Consider the following 11,164-nt stretch of genomic DNA (forward strand, 5'->3'; position numbering starts at 1 on the left):
TTTCAGACTCTACCCCCACTTGTTACAAGGTCTCAATATTTCTATGCTTCATTGTCCCAAATTTCTCCCTTTATATATTCAGGGTTAGCTTCCAATTTGGTATTTCAAGCCTTTATTAACAAATTCTTATTCACCTTGTGCAAATACTTAACGATTTCTTTTTTTTTTTTTTTGAGATGGAGTCTTGCTCTGTCAGCAGGCTGGAGTGCAGTGGCGTGATCTCCGCTCACTGCAACCTTCGCCTCCCAGGTTCAAGCGATTTTCCTGCCTCAGCCTCCCAAGCAGCTAGGACTACAGGTGCCCACCACCACGCGGTGGCTCACGCCTCTAATCCCAGGACTTTGGGAGGTGGAGGCGGGCGGATCATGAGGTCAAGAGATCAAGACCATCCTGGTCAACATGGTGAAACCCTGTCTCTACTAAAAGTTCTTAATAATTTCTTACCTTTGGTTTTATAGTATTTTTTTTCGAGATGAAGTCTTGCCCTGTCGCCCTTTACCATTATATCTCCTGCCTGACTGATCTTATAATAATTTCTGACTCTTATATTTTTGAGCATTCTACTCAACTTTCTCCTACCTTCTCAACTCCATAGCAGTTACTTTTCTTACAGCATGTGACAAAGCAGCATAATATATTCATATAATGTGGCACCGTAAGACAGGAAAGGATTGGACTGTTGAACCAAAAGGAATCTATGGCTGTAATGCCCCCACTATTCAGCCAGATGACCCAAGCCAGGACATTCTATCTCTCTTATACTCAACAGTCCAAGTAGCCCAAATGCTGTTACCATTCTCCCGTATTATCTTTTAAATTCACCCTCGTGTCCTCTCCTCCTGTGTGAGCCCCTGCAGTCCTCATCTCTGGCATGGATTGATGCACTAGACTCCTAGCTAGCCCCCCTATTTCCAGTCCAGAGCCCCTCCAACTGACCCTCCACACTGCACCAGTGACTTCTCCAAAATGCACATGGGATCATGTGACTTTCCGCTTAATATCTTCTAGCACTTCTTAACACCCACAAGAATACTAAATGCTAACAGCCAACTTCTTAATAATACAACTCCTGCTGCTTTCTAGGATCATTCACTGCTGTTCCCCCCAACTTACACAGGCTGCTGCAGTCAAACCAGGCCTTGCTGTTCCCAACTGGGCCACTGCATACTCCATACTTCCTTGCATTGGTACAAGCTGTATCCCTGTCTGAAAACCCATTTTTATGCCAGGTTAACTCCCAATCTTGATTAGTCTTAATTCAGACTTAACACTCATGACTCGGCTCACTCCCCGACTGAGTATTCCCACAGCATTCCCACACTATTACACTTAACTCCCTGTATTGTAATGATGCATTTACTGGTCTCTCTATAACCCCCTACCCCCAGCTCCCCAAAACTCCAATGCAGGGTAGAGACTGAATTGTGCCGTATTTATTTCAGAAGTCCCAGAACCAAGCACAGTGCCCAGTAAGGCATGGGTATATAAGGAAGATTGGCTGCCTTCTACTCTGCAGCTGTTTGTAGGAATTTGATCTCCACAAGATACAGGTGCCCAGAGCTTTAATGAAGAAAAGGTGATACCTGACCGGGCGCAGTGGCTCACGCCTGTAATCCCAACACTTTGAGAGGCCTAGGCAGGCAGATCAACATAAGACCAGGAGTTTGAGACCAGCCTGGCTAACATGGTAAAACCCCATCTCTACTAAAAATACAAAAAATTAGTTGGGTGTGGTGGTGCACACCTATAATCCCAGCTACTAGGTAGGCTGAGGCATGAGAATTGCTTGGGCCTGGGAGGCAGAGGTTACAGTGAGCCGAGATTGTGCCACTGCAATCCAGCCCGGGTGAAAGAGCAAGACTCTGTCTCAAAAAAAAAAAAAAAGGAAAGAAAGAAGGAGATACCGTTTGTGGCTTAGCACACTGGGCAGATATTTCTTAATGATGATTAGCTACTGTTAGCAAGGGTTCTCAAAGTTCAAGTAAGAGTAAAAATTTGTTTAAGTCTTTCAGAAGTAAGTACAACAAAATATATCAGAAACATGCATATGATTTGACCCATAATTACACTTGTAGGAAGTGAAATTGACAATGAGCACGAAGATTTGAATATAATACGGTTTTTCACAGCAGTGTTAATATGACGGGAAAAAAAAGAAAACTAAAAACCTAAAAAGTGTCCAGAATAGTCACTTACCAAAGTTAATCATGGTATAACATATAATAAAACTCAGGCAGCTATTAAAAATAAAACTCAGGCAGCTATTAAAAATAAAACTCAGGCAGCTATTAAAAATAAAACTCAGGCAGCTATTAAAAATGAAATGAACATTTTTCTGAAAAGCAAAAAAAAGTTATAAAACAACTGTGGTCATTTTTTTAGTGTGCATCTGTATGTGCATGTGGGTTCATTTCTGTCACGGCCTAATGCAATAAACTTATGTACATACATGACATTCACAGACAGATAGCCAGCATAATGAAATGCTGGAAAATACTTAGACCAAAATGAATATAGGGTTATAAATAATTTAATTTTTGGTTTCTCTGTAGTTTCTGATTTTTCTCCAGTGAACAAGTATCACTTTTGTAATAAGGGGGAGAGGGAGGTAATAAAGGTTACATTTTTAAGAGAAGAAGAAAAGAAAGGAGGCTGCTAAGTCCCTAAGGCCATCAAGCAAGGAGACTATAGGAAGCTCACCTGAATTTAAAAAAGCATCTGAATCTTAATAACAGAAAGACCTATGGAGTTTTACAGAAGGTTAAGCCAATTGGTTATGTGTGCCTTAGTGTCAAGTCCTCAAATCAATATGTACTTGAGGTCAATGTCAGTGAATGGAAATTATTTGGAGAGGAGGGAGGTAGGGGAAAGAGGTGATATCTGTCAATATTATGGGTCAGACTATTCACATAACCCTTCTTCCTTTTGTTGCCTCACCCCACCCCACCCCACCATTAGACCTCCACTCTTACTACAGGGACTTGGAGAATACTAAAGACTTCCCTTCTTCATGGAGAAAAGAAGGATATCTGTGGAAGTAGCACAAGAAGAATATCTATGCCATACGCCCACCCCTCTATCTGGATCTACATCTCCAGCCTTGGACTTCCCTCCCCTAACTAGAGGACAGATTAATTCTTTCCAAGTGCTTAGAAGTTTGCGTTTAGATTTCATCAAAAATTTTCCACTGATTGATTTACAAATCAAATATTTAACACAAAGAACCTCTGGTCTCATTAGAATAAATATAAATAAATATAAAATAGTTGTGTGGAGAATTATTTTGTTCAGACCAAAAAAAATCACTAAAACCATAATAGATGAAAGCTGAAGATAAACAAATGGAGACACCAAGAGTACACTGAGTTTTCATGAACTTCAGCTATGATGTTGAAAAGGGTGCAGGTAATGGAAAATATTTATTGTTATCACGTTTGTTTTAAGAAGAGACATTTGCATTTCCTGTCTTATGGGGAACATTATTAAGAGGAAAATAATTGAACAAGAGAGGACACAAAGGAAGTCACTAGTATTGAATGGGATAAAGAGCATTTTTACTTCTGAGGTTGAAGAAAAGTAAATGAGGAGGATCCATAATATTTTTAGTTTTGAGGATGGAATGCAGTGGGACATTTTAATTGTTTGTGAAATTAGAGGCAAGATCAAATGCTAGGGAAAGAGGGGTACAAGGGTCAGACAGTGGTTTTAGAAATATCACATGTTTTTGGGAAAAACGCAGCAGATAATGTCTTCTCGGGACATATGTGTTGTCCCAGGTGATGTTCTCTGGGAAGCAGAGACTGAAAAGGAGTAGAGAGTACAAACGTTCATCAGGGAGTAACACCTATGAAAGAGGAATTGTGTCTTATGAGGGGCTCAGTTTGCTTTCTACTGTTAGCTGGTCAGAGCTTCAGAGGCAGCAGATGAGGCTTGGTAGGTAGGAACTCAAATAGAGCCTACAAAGAGCCTCCATCCCTGCTAACGTGACCACTTCATTCATGTGCTCATCATGTTAGCCCTAGGGTGGCCACTGATGAAAGCTGGCTAATATGAAATGGCCAAGCCATTTTGTCTACTTCGTTGTTTAGTGGCTCGTCCATGGTGGATTCCATGTTTGGGGCATGTTAGTGTATGACAGAAAGATCCTTAAACTTTGTGCCTACTCCCATATGTCTAACTCTATGTCTCTCTCCCAGATCTTGTCACTAATCTTCACATCTTCTTTCCTTCCATCTCTGACCAGCTCATCATTGCCCATGAGTCCTTGTATAGCATAACCTCCTTCCACACAAACTGGATAACCTAATAAACCACCCAAAACTCTGTCCACTAGGAATATTTTCCTTCACTACTGTCTTTCAAGACCATCCTGAGTGGAGCAGTAATTCAGCTGCTATCCACACCCAGCTTACACTCGTATGAAGCCACCTGTTCATAAAGCACGCCCACGCTTTCTCCTTTACCTTCAGCGGGTCACGTAAGACCTCCCATATATAAAATTGGGGAGGGGTGATGGTGCCAATATGATGAACAGCATAGAGGGATGGGTTAACCACCCATTCAACCTGCTTTTATCTTCTATCCTGTTCATGTCTAGTCCCCGGTTTCCTATTTTAAATTTAAAATGAATTGACACTGGGCCCATCTGAGTTTTTAATCTGGTAGGACCAGCAGAATCCAGATCATGATGGCCAGTTCAAAATGCATAATAAGCGGGGGCCCATAATCAAGTGCTCCATCTCTTGATTATTTGGGGTCCAGTAGCATACCAACAGCTATTTTTCAGAAGGCAATTAATTCTATGCTGCAGATGGCAACACTACTCCAAAACCTAAGGGGCCTGATTTGACATTCCTCCACTGGGAGAAATTCCGTATTACATCTTTTTCCACCATTGACATCGCCAACATCATAGGGTCTACCAACCATATCGTTTAAGTGTCCAGGCTACTTTCACCATAGGCTTGACCTGTTGAAAAGTTCTTATCAGCTCCAAGCCCCACTCAAATCTGACAGTCTTCCATATCATCAACAATATGGGGTGAAACAGTATTCCTAGGTGTAGGATATGTTGCCTCTGCAATTCAAAGAGATTTCCTAGACACTATGATTTCTTCTTTGTAGGCAAAGATGCACAATAAAACATTTTGTCTTTTACTTTGGAGGGGGTGTCCCAGCTTGATCTTTACCACTGAACCCCTAATTATTTTAAGTCACAGGTCCCTAAATCTTCTTAAGGATTATCACATATGTGTTTTGCCAAGGCCTTTAGCATGTTAGCTACCTCTTGTTCATCCTGCCGGATCAGCAGGATGTCACCGATGTAATGGATTGGTATGATGATTTCTGGGGTATCCAGATGGTTTAGATCTATTTGGACTATATTATGGCACATCATGATGATGTTAACAAAGCCTTGGCATATGGTTGACTCCCCATGCAGTTTAGTGGGTCAAAAGGGAGAAATGAGAACCCAAACTCACGAGGGTCTTGGTCTAGTCTTGGGGCATCCCACCTGGATGGCAGTTCCAATCTCAGCTGGTCACAGTACCATAAAGAGACTTTTAAAATTACCAAGATGGTACAGCAAAGCATGGGGACCACTGCGGGGGCTCTATGTGCTCACATCTAATGATGATAATAGTCTCCATCATTCTCAACTGGTCAAACTCCCTAGGCTGTTACTTCAAGCTTGTTGATTGTGTTGATAATCATGACCCCTCATTTCTGGCCGTTAAGCACCACCATCTGGCCTCTGTGCTTCAGAGAACTATCATTTCCAATGCTACCCATGAGAAACTTTCTGTGATAGCCTCTCCTACCTACAGCACTGGCTTACAGAGAACTGTCACTGAACCTCCTGGCTGGTGGCTCTTTCATCAGCTTATTCCTGATGGCCATGGTGAATGATGTGTCCTCTGTGCCTCCCTATAAAACATAACCTTCTGATGTGTCTTCTGGGCTTATATATACAATATTATATGTCCAGCCTGTCCACTGTTCTCAATCCTTTACTGTAATATCTTTTACTAATGTATGTCATAGCAATTTGGGAATTTCAGCCTCATTCATGTGGGCCATCATTTTTTGCCCTTGTAGCAAGTTTGCATCATCCCCTGAAGCCCGTATCAGAATGTTATATTGCATATCCCAACAGAGTACCATCAAGTCAGTAAATTCATTGTAAGTTTCCAAAGAGACCAGCTGTTATTTAGTTTTCAATTGTTTTCTAATTGACCTCAGCTTTTCTTTATCCATCTACAGATTATCAATGCAATTTATAACAACAATTCAATTATCTTTATATTTATCATTCCCCTTATTCATTTCCAATTCCTGAATAATCACACTACACCAATGGATTTCAATCCACTAGCACACCATCCTAGTTCATCATTAGTGAAAGTAGGTCACGTGTTGCTTAACCATGAGGATATGTACTGAGAAATGCGTTGTTAGGCAATCTCATTGTGTGCACATCATAAAGTGTAACTACAGAAACCTAGATGATACAGCCTACTACACACCTAGGCTGTGTAGTACAGCCTATTGCTCTTAGATTACAAACATGTACAGCTGGTTACTATACTGAATACTGTAGACAATTGGAACACAGTGGTATCTGCGTATATAAATATACCTAAACATTAAAAACCTACAGTAAATATATGGTACAAAAGATACAAAGTAATACACCTGTATAAGGTACTTTCCATGAATGGAGGTTTCAGGACTGGAAGTCGTTCTGGGTGTCAGTGAATGAGTGGTGAGTGAATATGAAGGCCTACGTCATTACTGTATACTGCTGTAGACTTTATAAACACTGTAGAGTTAGGCTACACTAAATGTATTTTAAAATATTTTTCTTTCTTCAATCATAAATTAACTTTAGCCTAGTGTAACTTTTTTACTGAATAAACTTTAATTTTTTTTAACTTTTTGACTCTTATAATACTTAAAACAATCATTGTGCAACTGTACACAAATATTTTTTCTTTATATCCTTATTCCATATGCTTTTTACAATTTAAAAATTTTTAACTTGTTTGTTAAAAACTAAAACACAAACACACACATTAGCCTAGGCCTACACAGGGTCAAGATTATCCAGACTAAGCCATATGAATTTTTCAGCTCCATCATCATCTTATGGGACCACCATTATATACGTTGTCCATCATTAACCAAAACATTGTTATGTGGTACATTCCTTATGAAATAATGATAACATATATATTTAGTAACATTATACAATGATAATAAAAAATTATATCCCAGTAAAATTATAACTTATGTCCATTAGGAGATACATGATGAGGACATACATTATTGTTTGTGGTGTCAAAAAGTTACAGGCAACCTGAGTGTCCATCACTGGGAGAAAGGACAGGTGAAATGTTTTCGATGGAAACTAAATGATTGTGCAGCTAACAGAAACAACACCTTAGAAATACAGATTCACAGAGCTACAAAAAGTAATCTTGAAAATATAGTGCTTGGTGAAAAAAGTGAGAATAAGAATGCAATAACTAATGTTACGTGAATTTAAATGGCCATAAAACTATACACATATTGTAAAACTACATTCAAATTTAAAAATATATACAATAAAATGGCTGCTTATTAGGAGCAGTGGAACAAGAGTGGAAGGCGTGGGTAAAAGGGAAATGAATAAATAAATTAGAGAGCAAACTGACTAGAAGTGCTTTGCAAGGACAAACAATGTTAACATGGCTTTAACAGAAGAGTATGATTAACTCAGCTCCCTATTAATGAAGTCCATTGCTCTTAAAGGTGCAGCCTACAATGGAGACTCTGGAATTGGGGAGCATTGTAGTGCCCAACCTGGTTTTTACTAACTCTATTTTTAGACTCTCCCTTTCCTTTAATCACCTAGCCTTGTTTCCACCTGAATTGACACTCCCTTAGCTAACAGAGCCAGACAGACTCCATCTTGGCTCTTTCACTGGCAGCCCCTTCCTCAAGGACTTAACTTGTGCAAGCTGACTCCCAGCACATCCAAGAATGCAATTAACTGATAAGATACTGTGGCGAGCTATATCCGCAGTTCCCAGGAATTCGTCCGATTGATAACGCCCAAAGCCCCGAGTCTATCACCTTGTAATAGTCTTAAAGCCCCTGCACCTGGAACTGTTTACTTTCCTGTAACCATTTATCCTTTTAACTTTTTTACTACTTTACTTCTGTAAAATTGTTTTAACTAGACCCTCCTCCCCACACCGCCCCCCCACCCCCCACCGCCGCCTCCTTCCTAAACCAAGGTATAAAAGTTAGTCAAGCCCCTTCCTTCCTCGGGGTCGAGAGAATTTTGAGCATTAGCCGTCTCTCGGTCGCCGGCTAATAAAGGACTATTAATTCGTCTCAAAGTGTGGCATTTTTCTAACACGCTCAGGTACAACAGCATCAACTAGCAAAATTGTCACAGGGCAGGGCCAGCCCCAGAGGCAGGAGTGGTTGGATATATCCAAGTCTAAGAATTGGCTGGATATTGGTGAGAGAAAAGTGGTGATGGCCAGTAGTTAAAGATGCTGGCAGGAGGGCCTGAGGTGACATGCCAGAGTCTAGCCTACATAATAATAGGCCAAAAGGGAGATATTTAGACAGAAATGAATGCGGTCCAAAGTCTGGAGGTTTTACGAGGTAAAAGAAAAGGTGAAGTGAAAGGAAAAAAAAGAAAAAAGAAAAAAGCTGGATGAATAGAAAAGCATAGCCAAAGATTGACATTAGTTTTTACATTTCAGTGGTGATGCATTTTTCAGGTCAGGAGTTAGGCACAGATTATGACTATCCACATGGGATGTTGATATAAAATGGAAATGAATAATACTAAAATTTGAAGAGGCCCAGACGCTTTCAGCCTGAGTTGCCGGAAGGGTCATTCTCAAGTAAGCTGCCTGTGGTGATAGCAGCAGTAGGAGACTGGGATTCAGAGATACTAAAGCTCTTCATGAGGAAGAAAGAGCGACCAGAATAGGAAATAACCAATAGGAAAGACAAGTTGGGTGTTACATGGCCACGTCTCATGAACTTCGCATAGGGCAAGTGTTTATTGGCAAGAGATAGCAGTGGGAGGCTAAGAAAATATCCACAAGCCTCTGAGCCCTAGATAAATGATTAATGAAAGAATGAACAGCCTTTGGGGACTGTGACTAAGTGGTATCCTCAGGAGAAACACTGTTCTCAGCTAAAGCAAGAAAGAAAGGGAAGTACTTTGTAAAATATTTTTATACTGCATCCCTAAACACCACCCTCAACATACACACATTTCCCTCAGGTACTTACAATAGAGAAGTCCAAAAACTGTCCACATAGCTACCACCTCTGCTCAGGCTGCCATAACGAAATATCATGGGCTGGGTGGCTTCCACAACGCAAATTTTCTTACAGTTCTGGAGCCCAGGAGTCCATGATCAAGGTGCCAGCCAATTTGGTTTCTAGTGAGGGCTCTCTTCCTGGCTTGTAAACAACTACCTTCCTGTTGTATAGTCACATGGTCTTCCCTAAGTGGGGAAGAGTGTAGGCAAAGCTCTCAGGTGTCTCTTTTTATACAGACGCTAATCCTATCAGGGCGAAGCTCTCAGGTGTCTCTCTTTATACAGACGCTAATCCTATCAGGGCGAAGCTCTCAGGTGTCTCTCTTTATACAGACGCTAATCCTATCAGGGCGAAGCTCTCAGGTGTCTCTCTTTATACAGACGCTAATCCTAGCAGGGCGAAGCTCTCAGGTGTCTCTTTTTATACAGACACTAATCCTATCAGGGCCCCACCCTTAGGACCTCATCCAACCTTAATTGCTTCCTAAGAGGCCCCCATCTCCAAGTACAGCCACAAGGAGGGTTTGGCCTTCAACATTTGAACTTAGAGGGGGCATACAAACATTCAGTCCATTATACCATCAAAAAGCTAAGTGAAAATGACCCTTACTCAGGAAAAGCCTATGTAAGATTTCAGAGAGAAAAAACTACAGGAAATAAAATTCAAAGCCTGAGACCTCCAAAGTTCTTTCCTTAAGGTAGGCAGTGTTCCGATACAGCACAGCCACAGGGACAGTCAGCTCCTGTATCTTCTGAGTGAGCTGAAATTTTAAGTAGGGTGCACAAAGGGAAAGAAGTGATATACCACAGTAATAGAAAAATATTAGAAGATCTCAATTTGTATATTAAAAATTTTTAGAAGGATTTTTGTCAGAGGTGTTTGAACCAGAGTGACTCCATCTTGAATAGGGGCTGGGTAAAACAAGGCTGAGATCTACTGGGCTACATTCCCAGGAGGTTAGGCATTCTTAGTCACAGGATGAGTTAGGAGGTCAGCACAAGATACAGTTCACAAAGACCTTGCTGATAAAACACCAAGCGAAAAGGCAGCCAGCTAAAACCCACCAAAACCAAGATGGCAACAAAAGTGACCTCTGGTCATCCTCACTGCTCACTATACGCCAATTATAATGTATTAGCACGCTAAAAGATACTCCCACCAGTGCCAAGACAGTTTACAAATGCCATGGCAACGTCCAGAAGTTATCGCCTATGGTCTAAAAGTAAGAGGAACCCTCAGCTGTGGTAATTGCCCACCTCTTTCCCAGAAAACTCATGAATAATCCACCCCTTGTTTAGCACATGATCGAGAAATAACTATCTGTATACTCAGTCGAGCAGCCTATACCACTGCTCTGCCTGTGAAATAACCATTCTTTATTCTCTTACTTTCTTAATAAACTTGCTTTCACTTTATAGACTCACCTCAAATTCCTTCTTGTGTGAGGTCCAAGAACCCTCTTGGGCTCCGGATTGGGATCCATTTCTGGTAACATTTTGGATACCATATCTTAGCATTTTAGAAATAGAAAAGACTTAGGGCTAATCTTATTTAATCTGATCATTTTATAAATGAGAATATGAAGCCCAGAAAACCCATGGTCATTAATGGGACTTCTTGCCACCTGAACAGGGCCTTTCTACTATGTAACACTTTACCTCTACTTTCTGTCTCCAGTGAGATACTCAGGGTTGACAAGGATAAACAAGAGAAAAACTAAATTCCATTCAACCTTTACAAAGACTGGTGCAATTAGCAACCCCCCTCTCATCCTTCATTTGTATTGCAAAGGTAAATGAGCTGATATTGTCAATACAATTACCAGGTA

General features: G+C 40.7%; 1 long non-coding RNA gene across 1 annotated transcript in view; it reads right to left on the bottom strand.

The window, feature by feature from the left end:
- The window catches only part of LOC134756571 (uncharacterized), a 49,764-nt gene extending 40,225 nt beyond the window's left edge, over positions 1 to 9,539 (bottom strand). Inside the window, exon 1 of the long non-coding RNA XR_010129359.1 lies at positions 9,304 to 9,539. This is a non-coding gene — a long non-coding RNA (uncharacterized lncRNA). The remainder of the gene's footprint in view (positions 1 to 9,303) is intronic.
- Between the last annotated feature and the right edge of the window lie 1,625 nt (positions 9,540 to 11,164).

The sequence above is a fragment of the Gorilla gorilla genome, chromosome 10 (assembly GCF_029281585.2).
Source record: "Gorilla gorilla gorilla isolate KB3781 chromosome 10, NHGRI_mGorGor1-v2.1_pri, whole genome shotgun sequence".
Taxonomy (NCBI): domain Eukaryota; kingdom Metazoa; phylum Chordata; class Mammalia; order Primates; family Hominidae; genus Gorilla; species Gorilla gorilla.